This window comes from Manis javanica, chromosome 15 (genome assembly GCF_040802235.1).
Source record: "Manis javanica isolate MJ-LG chromosome 15, MJ_LKY, whole genome shotgun sequence".
Taxonomy (NCBI): Eukaryota; Metazoa; Chordata; class Mammalia; order Pholidota; family Manidae; genus Manis; species Manis javanica.
The window spans coordinates 62,045,266-62,060,285 of record NC_133170.1 but is presented as its reverse complement, the minus strand read 5'-3'; the positions used below and the strand labels follow the sequence as shown (position 1 = coordinate 62,060,285).

The window sequence follows — 15,020 nt, the reverse complement described above, 5'->3', positions numbered from 1 at the left end:
TGTCAGGGCAGCCAGAGGGACTCCTGATGGACACACGAGTGTCCACATGTGTGCTTGTCTGTGCTCCTGCTGCTTGTGCAGTTTGGGCTCAGGTGGGTGTGCTCCAGGACCTGTGTGCCTTACCATAGGCTTGCAGCACCGTGTCTGTGCATTTGTGACCTTGGATGTCCCCAAATGGGTGATCACTCAACAGAAAACATGGTCCCTTCTGTGAAAGGACAGAAATCCTGGTCCTCTGGAAGCAGTGTTCTAGTGTGTGCGCCTGTGTGTGAACTCATGTGCGTGGCCCAGTGTTGTTGTAGGTTATCTTATATTTCCTTATATTTGAGTCTACATACCAGGCTACGCTCAGGTCTGTGGGGAGTGGGGTGTGAGTTTCCAGGTGTGTTCACCAGGGCTGCCCGGTGGGGCCCAGTGTGTGAGTGCCTGTTGGTCGGAGTTCTGCGTCCTGCCGTGTGGCTGCATCCGCGAGTGAGCCCCATCGTGCGTGTCCCTGAGCATCAGTGTGTGGCTCTCCCTTGCGCCTCCGCCCCATCCACCGGCAGCTTCTGACTTATAATTTAATAGCTGCAACTTGATTCCAGAGAAGTATCTGGAGCTGAAGAGGAGGAGGAGGAGGGCGCACGGCCCCGCAGGAGGAGGAGGGGATAGGGCTGGGAGGCGCTTTGCCCCTCCTTACTCCTTCGGGGAGCTGCTGAAAAGAAACTCGGCGTGGTGCCCAAGTGTGTGAATGTGTGTGTGTGTCAGTTTGTGCACGCGTGAGTGGGTGCGCACAGGCCCGGGGGAGGCGACGCGGGCCCTTTAAGGAGCCCGAGGGGGCCGGGCCGGGGTGCGTCGGTGCGGGCGGGGAGCCGAGAGCGGGGAGGCTGAGCCACCGCCTCCTGGACGCCCGCCCCGCCCCCTTCTCCCCCTCCCGCCGCCGCCGCCGCCGCCGCTACCGCCGCCGCCGCCGCTACCGCCGCCGCCGCCGCCGCCACCGCCGCCGCCGGGGAGCGGAGACGCGGGCAGGCCGGGCCGCACCGGAGCCTGCGTCCGCCTCCGCCCAGCCTGAGCCGTACGTCCCCGCCCTGCGCCCCGCGATGCGCTCCAAGTTGCGGGCAGGGGGCCTTGGGCAGGCGCTCTAGGAGGCGGCGGCGGGAGGATCGCGCCCCGGCTGGAGGCTGGGCCTGCTGTGCGCCCCCAGCCCGATCGGCACCGCCACTTGCCTGAGCGCCCTGGCGGCCCGAGCGCGCCCCGAGCCCGGGCGACAACGCCGCCACCTCCGCGAGGTGAGTTAGGGCCGGGGGTCCCAGCGGAGGGCTGGGGGGAGGCGCGGGGCGCGCTTCCGGGGATCGGGGTAAGATCGGGCGCACGCGGCGGAGTTGGCGGGGCCCCTGCACTCCCGAGTTGGCGCTCTTGGGGGATGGCCTGCTGGGGAGCGAGGTGCCCCATCGACACTGCGGCCCGCGTGCGTGGGGGCGCCGGGGAACTTAGGGGAACTCCAGCTCCCCAGCGAGGGGGCGGGAAGGAGGGAAGTGGCGGGGGTCGCCCTGGAAATGTGCAGGGCAGCCCCCCCATCGTGTGCCTGGCTCTGGGTGCATGGTCGCCATGCGCTTCCCTCCTACCCAGGCAACCCCATACTTGGGGTATGACACTGCGCCTTATTTTCCAGCGGGTTTGGGGAGGCCCTGGAGATGGCACCCCCGGGCTCCCCGGCTTGCCTGCTGTGGAGGGGCGCGTGGGGGGTTCCCGCCATTTGGGTGGGGAGGGCTGAACACAGCCGCAGCTGGGCCAGGGACCAGAGAGCGCTGGGTGGGGGTCCCCTGGGAGAGGCGCCCCTTGCTCTCCCCGCACCCCCTCACGGGCCGGTATTCCCGGGGTCTGGGCCTGCCTCCCACGACTGGTGACGCCTCTTTGGGCCGCCCCCTGCCCCTCCCCCAAGCTGTGCTTATACGTGGGATGCCACTAGTTTGCGAAGTTGGAATTAAGACCTGCTCCCACTTGGGCTGGACCCGGGGGCCCCCAGGCCCTACTGCTGGGGGAGCATTCCCAGAGACCTGCAGGGAGTTAGGGGACCCGTGGGGCGCGGCTTCCCCACCCCGGACGCCTGCAGAAAAAAGCCCGAGGGGGAGGGAGTGAGGGAAAGCAGGGCGGGAGGGAGAGACACGCTGTACCTGTGAGCTGCTGTCGCCCGGGCCCAATTAGCGTGGGGCGCCCGGCGTTATTTTTACATTGTAGGTTTATTTTTTGGGAAGCGAGTGTCCTCCCGCCGCCTGTCGCGCGCTCTGGCTCTGCGAGGGTCTGGTGCTGGCGGCGGAGGCGGATCTGTTCTGTCATCCCAGCCTCCTCCCTTCCTCCCTCTCCTCCCCCTTGTTGGTGAGAACTGGTTTTATTATGATTATTTTTTTTCCCCTTTTGCAGATTTGGAGGAAGGATGTGTGAGGGAGGCAGGGGAGGGGGAAAGAGGAGAGGATCTCTGTGGGCTGGATGGGGGAGTTCTGGGCACGCTGGGCTGTGGTATCAGTGGCCTTGACTTTGCCCTTTTTAAAGCAGACCTGGGTCCTTGAGGCTGCTTTGATAGAAGGGGCTGTCTGGGCCAGGCTGGAGCAGGGAGGGCGTCCTCTGGCACTGTTGTGTATGTCTTCGTGGGTGGCCTTTTTTTGCTGATTGTGGGGGTGGGCAGTCAGAGAAAGGAAGCCGGTGAGTTGGGGTAGGCCAGCTGCTCTTAGCCAATCCAGCAACTCCTTAGGTTGGACTCTTACTTTTGTCACTTTGCTGGCAGTGTGACTCCGGACAAATTACTTGACATCTCTGTGCCTCAGGTGTCTCACCTGCAAGTGAGATTGTCATAGTACCCAGGTGATAGGGTTATGAGAGCTTAAAGATAGGTAGAAGGGATTTGTGTGTGTGTTACCTTGATCACTGTTGTTGTTCCTGGTTCTAAAATTTGGCCTTTCATCCGGCAGCCTGGAAACCTTGTGGGAAGGGGCTGCCTTGCCCTGAGCTGGGTGAGTGAGGATCTGGGGAGGGAGGGGCCTCTCCCACCCGGTGAGGATGAGGAGGGTCACCGGTGCTTTTGCCCATTGCCCAGATGAGCAGACCAAGGTGGGAGCGCGTGGGCCCCAGCGGCCAGGCGGCGGCTCTGAGGGCATCCCGGGCGCTGTCTGGCTTCCCCGTCGGCTGCTGAGTCCCTGCTTGGAAATTTACCGCCGCCGCCGGCTGCCCGTGGAGTCTGCGGTGCCCAGACGTGGGGGCGGGAATCAGGCGGCTCAGCCCTGGCCTCTTCCCACTAGCTATTTATGCTTGCTTGAGGATCAATACTATTGATAAGTCCATGTAAATGTGGCCGACAGGCCCGGTTGAGAAATGGAGACCCCGCATGGGGCCCAGTGCACCCCCTCCCTCCTTCAGCGAGGGGTTGGCTACGTGGGAAGGATTTATTTGGCATAATCCGTTCTTTCCCCCCAATTAATAATACTCATACCACCTCCTAGAGATTTCTGAGAGCTATGCAAACACGAATTTAGCTGCCTGAAAGCCCTGCGCCCAGAGGGCTTGATTGTTCTCTGGTCATGGGGGTGGGGGAACCGGCCTCGCTGATACCCACCCGCTGGCTCACCTGCTGGCAGGCTGGAAAGCAGCCCCAGGAGCCTCAGCCTCCCAGCGCCTTGCCGCTTAGCCTGGATGTGGGAGCTGCATCCCCTGGCTCCCCGCTGCCTGCGAGGTGGGGGTATACCTTCCTCTATGTTCCTACCCCACACCTGAGGCCTGTGGGTGGAGGGGTTGATGGTTCACTCTGAGATTTGAGGGAGGGTCCACACCTACATGTATCCCAGTTTGAGGCCACTGTCTGAGAAGCAGAAATGCGTCAAGTGGGAGCTGGGATCCTTCCTTCCCACAGCTCCGTGGCAAAATCCCCCACATCAGATGCTGCCTCTGACAGTGGGAGCGTTTATTTGTGTGTTTTTCCCTCCTCCTCTGTTTCCTTTTCATTCTCAGACACCACCAGCAGCCTTCCCCGGTGACTCCCCAGGTGACACCTCAGAGGCTGAGCTCCCTGGGAGGGGAACAGCTTGCTGGAGCTGGTAATTCCTGCCCAAGTCACCTAGGGCAGGGTCCTGGAGGGGTCCTGTGCCTAGGCTGCTGCTTGGGGCGGGCCAGGCCAGCAGTGTCATCTTGAAAGGCTTGTCCCATGGGTGGGGATATGAGGTCCCCAGGGAACGGATGCTTAGGAAAGGTCAGCTGGCATCCTTTGAGGATCCTTGGAGGCAGGCAAGGGACTTAACCTGTCAAGTGAACTTTTGTACAGTAACAGCCAACACAAATAAAGCACTTACTGTGTGTCAGTCTCTGCCCTCAGCAGGACTCCACTCATTCACTCTTCATTATCACCCTATGAGGTTAGTGCTGTTATCATCCCATTTAATATGGTGAAATTGAGGCACAGAGAGGTTAAGTGACTTCCCCAAGGTGGCACAGGTTGGATGTGGAGCTAAGAATTAAGACCTGGGATTATTCACCATCGTGTTCGTATATAAAGAACATACTGCAGATCTGCTTTGTGGAGCTGCCATAGAGGTTAGGAATAAAGCAATTATGTCTCTTATTTGAGCAGCACCTCCAGATCTATGCGCCAGGAGCTGGAGACTGAGCACTCGTTCGCCCTGGATTTGGGGAGGGGGAAAGTGCCAGTGGCAGGTCTGGCATTTCTGTGAAGCCTTATTCTATCTTAAACATCCATGCAAATTTGGCATTCACTTTGGCGGTTGTGTTTATTTTGAAATGAAAACATGGCTTTGAATTATTTAGCATGGCAGATAATGGGGCTCCAGAAAGCTGCATCAGAGGAGTACTGTGGCCTGGAGTGTCCGCATGCTGGCAGACAGCCCTGGGGGACTTTGTAGCTGGAGACCTCAAGAGGTCTGGGACACAGGTCAGAGGGGCCAGGCCAGCGTCACAGTGGCGTGACTTTTGCTGCTGCTGATCGAGATTGTCATCATTATTATCTATGCTTTAGACCAAAGTGAGGCTTCTGTGCCAGGTGCTTTCACACTGCCATCCCCAGTTGGGCTCAGGCCAGCCCTGCAAGAAGGATCTTTCGGTTCATAGATCCTTAAAGAATCATCCTAAACAAACAGTAGAGGACAGTCTGGGCGCATTTAGTCTGAGATCCCCAGGAGGGCAGCCAGTCTCCCTTGCAAGTTCCGGTGAGTTCAAGTGTTGGCTTAGGCATGTACAAGCAGTGCATTGGTTCCTGCTTCTCTTAGAGTGTGGGTGCCCTGGTCAGTAAATTGGGCACATTGTCCACTGCTGGCAGGGTAGTGGAAGGAGTAAGGGGCAGAAAGCGTGAGTGTTGGGTTTGCTGTTCACTTTCCAGCTTTCAGCTCTTTGACTCTAGGCACATTACTGGACTTCTCTGAGCCTTGGTTTGCTCACCTCTAGGATGGGGATAATGATGATTCTCGTATTGTTGTGAGTGTAGGTCATGTGAGTCGCTATTAGAACTTGGCTCATCTGTGGGGAGTGAAGCCTTCCCTGGGGAACTGACTGTGGAAACTCAGGTCCTCCTTGGTTGGGCACAACCTATTCCTTCCTCTAAAGGGCTGCTGGGAAGGATTTTCACCTGAGCCCCAGTCCTAGGCTTGTTGCCTGCTGGAGACAGTGGGCTCCTTTTCTGTTTGGGTGGTTGGTGATTCACAGATGTGAAGCTCAGCTCCCTCCCTCTGCCCCTGAAGGCTGAGGTTTTCCATTCTGCCTGAAATTAGTGCTTGCTGGGACCCAAGGGCTCAGACAGCCTGGACAGTGGGGAGGGTAGGTGGGGAGGACAAAGGGTGCCTCCTGTGAGAGGGCTGGGCTCCCCATCCCCAGGGGGTGCAAAAGTTCTCCTTTGAAATCAGATGTGGGTTCAAATCCTGTTTCCATCAGTTAATAACTAGAGGGAAGTCTCTGGCCTTCCAGCCTCAGTTTCCTTATCTTCAGAGGGGGCAGGTGGAAGACAAGGCCCACCTGGAGCCATGCTGCCACTTGGCTTCCTGCAATGGTGCAAAATGTAGATCTACGCTGTCGCTGGCCCATAGCCACTAGGTGCATGTGGCTATTGAGCAGTTGAAATGTGGCTAGTGTGACTGAACTGGCAATTTTATTTCACTTTAATTAACTTAAATTTAAGTAGCCACATGTGGCCGTGGCTAATGGCTGCCTAATCAGACAGCGTGGGGTTGAGTGACGGAGTAGGATTCCGTGTATGGAAGGCAGGGCCTGACTCTTAGCGTCTGATCGCTCTGCCCTAGTGCCCTGGCAGAGCTCTGAGGAATCTTGGATTCGCAGAGACCATGACCCACCCCCCACCTCTTGGTTATGTGTTTCCCCATGAGCTGATTCATAAAGTAGGCCTGCTTTCCATTAAGGCTCCACGTTTTTTCCTACTGTGAATTAATACATCATGGACATCTTTTCATGTAGGTAACAATTAGGTGAACTTTTTTTGGGGGGGGTAATATTGCTTTTTGTTGTCATTTGAAAAATGTAGAGAACTTAAAAGTAATGCATTCTAAACTCTGCCACTTGCTGTGGGATGTATAAAGGGTAATTTTTGCAAGAGAAAATGCATGGACCTATTAAAAAATTAAAACAGTGCCCAAAGGTGTCGAGAGAAGTTTTGTTGCAATCTGTGGCCTTGCAATTTCTTTCCCTCTGGGCAGATAGAGTCCCCACAGAGGTAGTTTCCCCACAGAGAGATGCTAGGGCACATGCCCGCCTTCCATGAACACAAGCAGTGGGATAGTATTTACATATTTAAAATTTTTTATTTACATATATTTACATCTTGCTTTCCTCCCCTAACTCATAATGCACCTTGGAGCTTATTGCAGAACATATAGAGCAGGCGTCAGCCAGCTACTGCCTGAGGGTCAAGTCCAGCCCACCTCCTGCTTTTATATGGTGTGCAAGCTAAGTAAGAATGGTTTTTGTATTTTTTAAATGGTTGAAGGAAATAAAAAGAAGATAATTTTTGTGGCCTGGGAAATTGTATGAAAGTCAAATTTTGGTGTCCATAAATAAAGTTTTATTGAAATGCATCTGTGCCCATTCATTAATGTGTTGTCCTTGGCTGTTTTCAGGCTGCAGCTGCACAGCTCAGGAGCTATGGCAGAGGCCGGAGGGCCTACAAGTCCTAACATATTTATTCTCGGACCCTTTACAGAAAACATCTGCTGACCCCTTATATGGAGCTATCGCCTTCTTTTTATCTTCTAGTATAACATCCTGGAGATTTCACTGTCTAGGAAACTGGGGCCCAGAGAGGGTTGTCAGTTTGAGGGTCGCAATGAGCAGGCCCTGAAACGCCCCCTTTGGGCCTGGCGTATACAATTGTAATTTACTGTTGGAGAATGTAGTAGGAGCGTGGGAAGAGTTAAGGCAGCAGGTGGTCCTGACCAACTTGTGGCGTGATTTCTGCCCCCCGTGATGCTTGTAGCTATAATCTTCACAGCGCAGTGCTCCATAGTTGCCATAGTGCCTCCTGTAAGGTGCGTCCTAGTTGTCACAGTTTGGGGAGAGACTTATAGCCCGTCTATTTCCTTTATTACGGCCATCAGGAAGCTCAGAGGCAAATGTGCAGCCTGCCTTCAGCAACCTGATCAGCCTATGTTTTGATTTTACCTGCTTCATCCTATTTCACATAGTTTGTCCCTGATTTTGCCCTTCACCCTGACCTTGCTCTCTGATTTTATCTTCTCATATGCATTCCTGAACATTGTCTCAGCTCTTGAGTGGAGGACTTGAGCAGCCTGAGTAAGAAGGAAAACAGTCTGCAAGATATTTTGCTTGTTTCCCCTGAGCACCTGTGGGGTAGTGGGTGGGTGGTTTCCTGCCAGGAGAGTCCAGGAGGAAACGAAGGCCTGGCCCCTTGTGTCTCAGCCGAGGTCAGACCCTGGTGATAACCGGGATCTTTGGGTGCCCATCTTGGGTTGAACTTGGGAAGATGACAGTGTCTTGACTGGTGAAGGATGTCCCTGCTGTTGGCCCTGCAGCCCTTGTGAGCCACTTGGCCTGAGGGAAGGCCCTGGAGTGGGTAGATGCCTAGGTCACCAACCTGGGTGGCGGGTTGGGGGTCACTTACACCTGTTCTATGTCAGGTCCAGGGATCTTGGAACTGTTGCTGTGGCGATCTGTGGGGGTGGGTATGCTGAGGGACCCGTGGGGCACCTCATTCCAGGCTCCTTGCTCTACTGATACTTGGAAATGCCTCTCCTTTCCTCTGTGGATCCTGGGGTATTTCTTGAGCTGGTTAAGGGATTGGGACAGAGCAAGCATGGTGGGTGAGTGGACGTGTGCTCAGAGAAGGGTGGCTGCCTGCGGGAACTTCTGGAGGCCCGCAGGCTTACAGGCTCCTGGGAGCTGGTCTCTGGGGCTTTGGGTGTTGAGGTTCTAGCCTCCCATCTCCTGGGCTTGGCTTGGTTTTTGGCAACCTGTGTTTGTGTTCTAGAGCTTATGAACAGAGCTGGAGGGAGCCACAGGTCCTAGCAAATGTCCATCTCTTGCTGTCTGTGCAGTGTGGCCTAGGTCAGTGGTAGGCCCTCTGTGCAGAGCTCCTCAGTTTGCCTGCCTGTGAAGTGGGGTGGTGAGTGATGCATGACCTCACAGGCTGTGATGAAGCAGAGGGAGCCGAGGGGCCAGCTCCTGTGCCCAGCTCAGAAACCCATGGAGCCCACCCGGAGCCAGCGGGGAGGACCCAGCAACCCCCTTCTCACTGCTCACAGATGTTCCAAAGGGCCTCACACCCCGTCTGTTCCAGACTGGATCCATGGTCCCATTTCATTCCCAGAGCCCATCCTGGGCTTCCTCCTGGAGTGTGGGGCACAGGCCAGGGAGCTGGGTCACTCTTTTGCCCCCCCACCCCTATCCCGCACCTGGTCACCCAGCATACGTCCTGACCCTAGGCCATTCTCTGCACGCAGCTGCCAAGTAGGGCCACGGTGGGTAGGTGGTGTGACCTTAATGCTCTGCAGGCCTTCCTACCACTTCTTGCATGAAATCAGGTCCTTCTCAAGGTGCGTGCTGGCCTCTGACTTACACTTGGCTGCGCCCTCTGCAGTCACTCTGCTGTGTTGGCTGGAGAGGCTTCTGGTCAGGCAGGTCTGGGGAGGTTGGGGGGTTGGGGGGAGTGGGTTTTCTTAGGGGCCTAGGGTACCTCTTCTGGGAGGCCCTGTCAGTCGGAGTCCTGGAGGCCAAGCCTGAAGATGCCTGCAGCAGGCCCTGTGGGGTAGGGTTGGCCAGGAGGCCCTGCTTGTCCTCATGCTGAACTCCTGGGCTACTGCAGACCCTCCACCCTCGGGGAGCATTGCCCAATGCTGCTGTGGTGTCTTGGTGGCCATGGCAACTACCTGGTACTGGGGCCTGCTTGTTAGGCTAACGAGGCAAGCCTGCTGGGCTGAGGTGGGGAGCAGGCTGCACTGACCTTGGCCGGGCTGGGGCATCTGCCAGGCCACCGGCCAGGAGGAGAGGGCTGGTGCAGCAGAGCCCAGCGGGCATGAGAGGCCCTCAGCGTCTGGGGGCTCGGGCCAAGTCTGTAGGGTGAGGCTCTGTTGGGAATGACTGCTGGTAGCCCCAGTGACTCGTTGAACCTGGAGAGTGGGGGGAGCTTGAGTGTGGGAGGTTGGGAAGCACTCACCCTCAGCCCCGCCATGCCATCTTCCTCCCTCCTAAATTTTTTTAGCCATTTTCACTTTCCCTGCCTCTACTACCTGCTCCACATCTAGGCCACGGTGCTGGGTTGATCAGTGTTCCCCTAAAACCTCAGAATGGGACCTTATTTAGAAACAGAGTCATTGCAGGTATAATTGGTTAGGATGGGGTCAATCTAGAGTGGGGTGGCCCCAGATCCAGTATGACTGGTGTACACATAGAAGAGCAGAGGCTGGGTGAAGAGGGAGGCAGAAGTTGTAGTGACGTGCCCACAAGCGAAGGAGTGCTGAGGAGTGCTGGTCAGGAGATCATGGAACAGCCTGTCCAGAAAGAACCCACCCTGCCCACACCTTGATTTTGGACTTCTGGCCTCCAGATGATGAGACAATAGATTTCCATTGTTTTGAGCCACCCAATTTGTGGCCATTTGTTACAGCAGCTACCAGACACTAATACAGCTCCCATCACTGCTTGGCTGGACAACTGCAGTTGCCCCCTGACCAGGTACCCAGGCTCTCTGTTTCCCCAGGTGGCAGCCAGCAGGATCCTTTCAAACCCAAGTCAGATCCCATCCCTCCTGTGCTCAGACCTCTCCCATCTCAGTCCGCTAAAATGCCAACTCCTTATCTTGGCCTGGGGGCCCTGCACCGCCTGTGCCCTCCACCCTGTTCCTTTTCTGATCTGCCTTGCTTGCTCACTTGGGTCCTGCCACACTGGCCTCCTTGTTGTTTCCTCTGAAATGTACCCGACATGGCCCTGCCTCAGGACTTTTGTGCTCGCTGTGCCTGGAGTGCTCTTCCGCAGGCACCCATGTGGCTGGCCTCGTGTCTTTGCTATCCTGCTCAGAAGTATCCTCGTGTCCTTCTCTTGTTATCTTATTTAAATTGCAGCCCCCACCCACATGCTCTTCTTCCCCCTTTAGCTGTTGCATCTTCCGTATCTCCTTTTGATAAACTGTGGTTTTACTTTTCATCGTGCTACTGCCTATCACCCCTGGTAAAATGGACGTTCCACATGGCAGAGACTTTGGTCCTGTTCTCTGCTGCATCCCAGTACTAGAAGAGCACTGGGCACACAGTAGGTGCCCAATAAATGTGTTTAATGTCAGGCTCTGGTTGGGCTTGGCCTGACCTGGTATCCTAGTGCAGGGATGACCTGGGATCTGTCTGCAGGTGGCCATAACGGTCCCTCGCTGAGTGGAGCTGGGTCCCCCAGCTCTGGAGTGGCCAGGGTTTGGGATAATAAGGCTTCAAGCCTTAGTTTCCCCATCCATAAAACGGGCACAATCAGATTACTTGTCTCATGAGGCTGTTGTGAGGGTTAAATGAGGTCATACGTGAAGGGGCTTCTGCCTGGTGCTGAGGGCACAGAGGGCACAGAGAAAGACATCACTAGGGGTCAGCACTTGGTGGTGCTGTGACTGTCAGCCATGGGGATGTGGCCTTCGCCATTTCCTGGAGGAGGGTTGAGACCTCATAGCCGGATGATCCCATGTCCCTGTGTTCCTCTGGGCAGGCAGCCTCTGGGTGTAGTGGCTAAAGACAGCTCCTTCCTGGTCCCAGGCTGCTCTCTCCTCCATCCCAGCAAGGAACTCTGGGGGCCCAAGCTAGCTCTCCCAGGGAGCCTTTGTGGGGATTCCAGGGCCTGTCTGCTGTTTGGTGAGAGAGAAGGCCCTAGTTAACGCAAGAAACCCAGGGGCAAGAGGTCCCTCTTCTTTTTGTGGGCAGGTTCTTCTGCCTCTGTGTGTCTCAGTTTCTGCATCTATAAAATGGGGGGACTGCTTTCTTTGCCTCACATGGGAGTTTACTGATGGGAAAACCGAGGCACAGAGTGGTGATGCCATTGGTTCAGGGCACCCAGCTTGTAAGCACCTTCCTTGGTGGGCGACTGTTGTGGGCAGGGCCTGGCCTTTCCCTGGGTCTCTCTCCCCTGGACTGTGGGCCTGGGGTGGTGGCCTGGGTCCACCTTGTGCTCAGGCCTGGGCATTTTGGCCTGCCTCTCAGCCCTCACCCGGCCTGTTCCCCTTGGGATCACCCTGCAGACTCCCAAGCTTCGGCCAGCTCTGCTTTGCAGGAAGCTGACCCTGATGTCTTGGCTATAAATAGCAGCCACAGTGGCGGGCAGGAAGCTGCATCTCATGGCACCTGTGCTCTGGCTGCTGCCCCCTTGCTGCAGCATCTCCCCGAGCTGTGCTTCTCCTGGTGGGAATGCCAGGGTGCAAGCGTACGTGCACCCTGGACATTGTTCTGCAGGTTTGCTGTGTGACCTTTGGGCTCTTGCTAGCCTCTCTATGCCATAGAACCCCTGGCCATGTGTTTGGGACACCTCTGTGCTTTCTTTGCTATAAACACTGTCCCCAGGGTGTTTGGATGGCAGCCCGGGAGGTGTGGAGGGCATGATTGGTGGTGGGCAGTTTGACTGAGGGGGAGGGTAGGGGCTTTTGCCTTGGAGGGAAGGGGAGGTAAGTGGGAGGTGAATGTCAAGGGAGTCTGGGGAGAAGAGATGGGCCCTATCTAAATGACAGGGTGGGAGGGGTGGGGGCACGTGATGAGATGGGGTTGTCTGGAGGGTCTTGGACTGGGAGGCAGGCTGCGGGTTGGGTGCCAGGCTGCTGAGTTGCTGTACAGTTTTTGCACGACCTCTCTGGGCCTTGGCATACTCCTCCCAGATTTCTTGGCAATAAAGAGCCATATAAGGGCTTCGAAGCAAGGGGAGCATTTTGTCATGCCCTCTGTTGTCTTTGGTGTTGCAGTGGTTACTGTTGTTCATGTTGTGTTGCTGTGGGGCAGGGTTTGCCTTGTTTCTGTCTGGACTATCAGGGCCTCGGGGCCCTTGGCTGCTGGACAGGGGTCAGTGAGGTGCAGTCACCAGCAGCTCTGGGGGGCGGGTGCTGACCCACCCCGGGGATGTCCCAAGTGGCTTTGCTGCTGGGCACGTTGGGTGTCCTCTGCTAACCACTCACCCCCATTTCTGGCCAACACCAGCTGTTGTGGGGAAGGCTAATATTAATATGGCTTGCTTCTGTGTACATTTTTCCAAGCATGAGTGTCATGTGGCATGTCAGTCGTGCCTTGCAAAGCCGTCCATCTTCACAGAGGCTGTGTTTGTTGGTGCCAGCACTGTCCTTGACCTAGAATGCGTAGACACGGAGAATTACAGATGTCAACAGGGCAGCTTTCCTGTTACGGATCTGGCTGGCGTGTGGGATGTACAATAGGGTAATCTGGGACTGGTCCAGGAAAAAAAAAACTTTGCCCAAGAATGTTGATTGACGAGTATTTGTTGGCCTCCTAGAGAGGGCAGCCTCTAGTAATGAGCCATAGGGACTCTGCCTGATTGACATTCTCATCAAAGGCTAGGCTTGGCACCACTGGGGTATGTATTCACCGTAGAGTTACACAATTGCTCATGTGTGGTAGGAGTGGAGAGCCTGAGTCACGCAGACCTGACAGTTGCCTGTTGGAGCTCAGGGTCTGGGGGTGGCCCTTAAGAGCAGCTCCCTCGTGGCCCAGAGATCTTTGGAGCCTGTGATCAGAAGAACCATGGTCTCCTCCAAAGATGTCCACATCCTGATCCCCAGAAATCATGAATATTTGTTATATGGCAAAGGGGAAGGAAGGTCACAGATGGGATTAAGGGTGCTAGTCAGCTGACTTTGAGTTGGGAAGAGATCCTGGATAATCCTGGGGCTCCTTGTGAGGAGGAGGCGGGAGGTCAGAGTCAGTGAGAGATTACAAGGTGCTGTAGTCCTGGTGTGGAGGGTGGGGGAAGGGGCGAGGAGCCAAGGAGCACGGATACCTCTAGAAGCTGGAAAGAACAAAGGGATGTATTCTGCCCTAGAGCTACAGAAGGAACCGGCCCTCCTGACACCTTGATTTTTAGCCCTGTTAGACCCACTTCAGACTTCGGACCTCCAAAACTCCCAGGTGTGGTGGTTTTGAGCCACCAAGTTTTTGGTAATTTGTTGTAGCAGCAAGAGGAAACCCATATGGTTTGTGTCATCCCTGGGAACCAGCAGGCAGGAGCAGCATGGTTATTTAGACAGTGGTGTGGCCCCTGCCACCAATGACCTTGAATTCAGGTGACCCAGCTGCTTAGTGCCTTGGCCTTGACCTGGGGCGGTGGGTGAGGGACACGCAGCGAAGCCTAGGTCCTGCAAACTGTCAAGGATGTGTTGAAGAAGAAATGAAATACAAGAAAACATCCAAAAGCAGAGAGTTGACCGTTTGGAGGCTTTGGATGAGTCTCCTGGGTGTGATCTCCTGCGCCACATCCCTGTCCCCAAGGGGCGGGTGTTCCAGATTCTCAGAGCAGATGGGCGATGCTACATGCTGCTTTCTCCCCTGGCTTTATTGAAAAGAGGGAAAAATGGCCCATGCCTCTGGCCCTGAAAGCCTCTGGGCCTGCATCCAGAAACCTGAAACTTGCAATTAAATGAAACTAGATCCTTAGGTGGGGAGTGTCTCCTGTCCAAGGAGGCTCCAGAAACCAGGCCCTGGGGACCTTGTGCCCGTGGATGGACTGTGTGGGGTCTGGGGGCTGAGCAGTTGCTGTGGAGGGGAGGGGAGGGGAGAGGGTGGGAATGGGCCAGCCAGCCTTGATCCAAGAGGTCAGGGTCAGGCCTGCCTGCTAAGGTGGCTGCGGCTGCCTTTTATTTAAAAAAAAAATTACAGGTGACTTTCTGGTTACCCAAGTCCCGTCCCTGGAGGCCACCACTTCTTGACTGGATGTGTACGCTTCTAATCCATGTTTTCATGCTTCTACAGCCTCTGCGTGGATCCCTGCATGGCCTGGGGCCCTGTCTTGTCTAAGGCTGGAAAAATTCACGCGGACATGTTATTCTGTGTGCCCTGCTCCGCAGTTTGTTATTAGGGTGAGCTGCATGACTGCCGGTTTTGTAGTTCAAAAGTGGTTGAATGTCAACAGCTTTTATATAATTCAACCTAGTAATTTCCTTCCACGTTTAGATGGCAGCAGACCAGGGTGGCTATAAGCAGGAATTCTGATGGTGCAAATTCCCACCCCGCCACGGCCTCTTACCGGCTCTGAGGCATCGGACACCTTATTTTGGCTCTCAGTGCCTCTATACATAAAATGGGGATGTAAATAGCACTTACCTTCTAGGATTGTTTAGAGGGATTAGAAAGAAGGGCAAAGCCTCTAAGATGTTTAGAACTGGGTAGCTGTAATTGTTACTATTTTTACAAATTATGATTTTTGCTGCGTGTCAGTGCAGTTAGATGTAATTGATGAATTTTAACTTTTGTGTAAATAGCACTGTGTCATGGGCACCTGCGAGACTGGTGAATTCCTTGGAGATGCCCCTTGGGCTGACTGCAGCGTTTGGACCTTCG

At 55.3% G+C, this 15,020-nt stretch overlaps 1 protein-coding gene across 26 annotated transcripts in view; it reads left to right on the top strand.

Moving 5' to 3' along the window:
- Nucleotides 1–937: 937 nt before the first annotated feature.
- NCOR2 (nuclear receptor corepressor 2) overlaps nucleotides 938–15,020 on the top strand; it is a 200,178-nt gene continuing 186,095 nt past the window's right edge. For 10 of the 26 annotated variants that reach the window (XM_037014382.2, XM_037014389.2, XM_037014388.2 and 7 more), the window contains exon 1: nucleotides 940–1,268. The gene's annotated coding sequence lies outside the window, so the exon portion shown is untranslated. Of the gene's footprint in view, nucleotides 1,269–15,020 lie in introns of all 26 variants that reach the window. The other 16 variants (XM_037014393.2, XM_037014409.2, XM_037014410.2 and 13 more) reach the window with 4 other exon arrangements.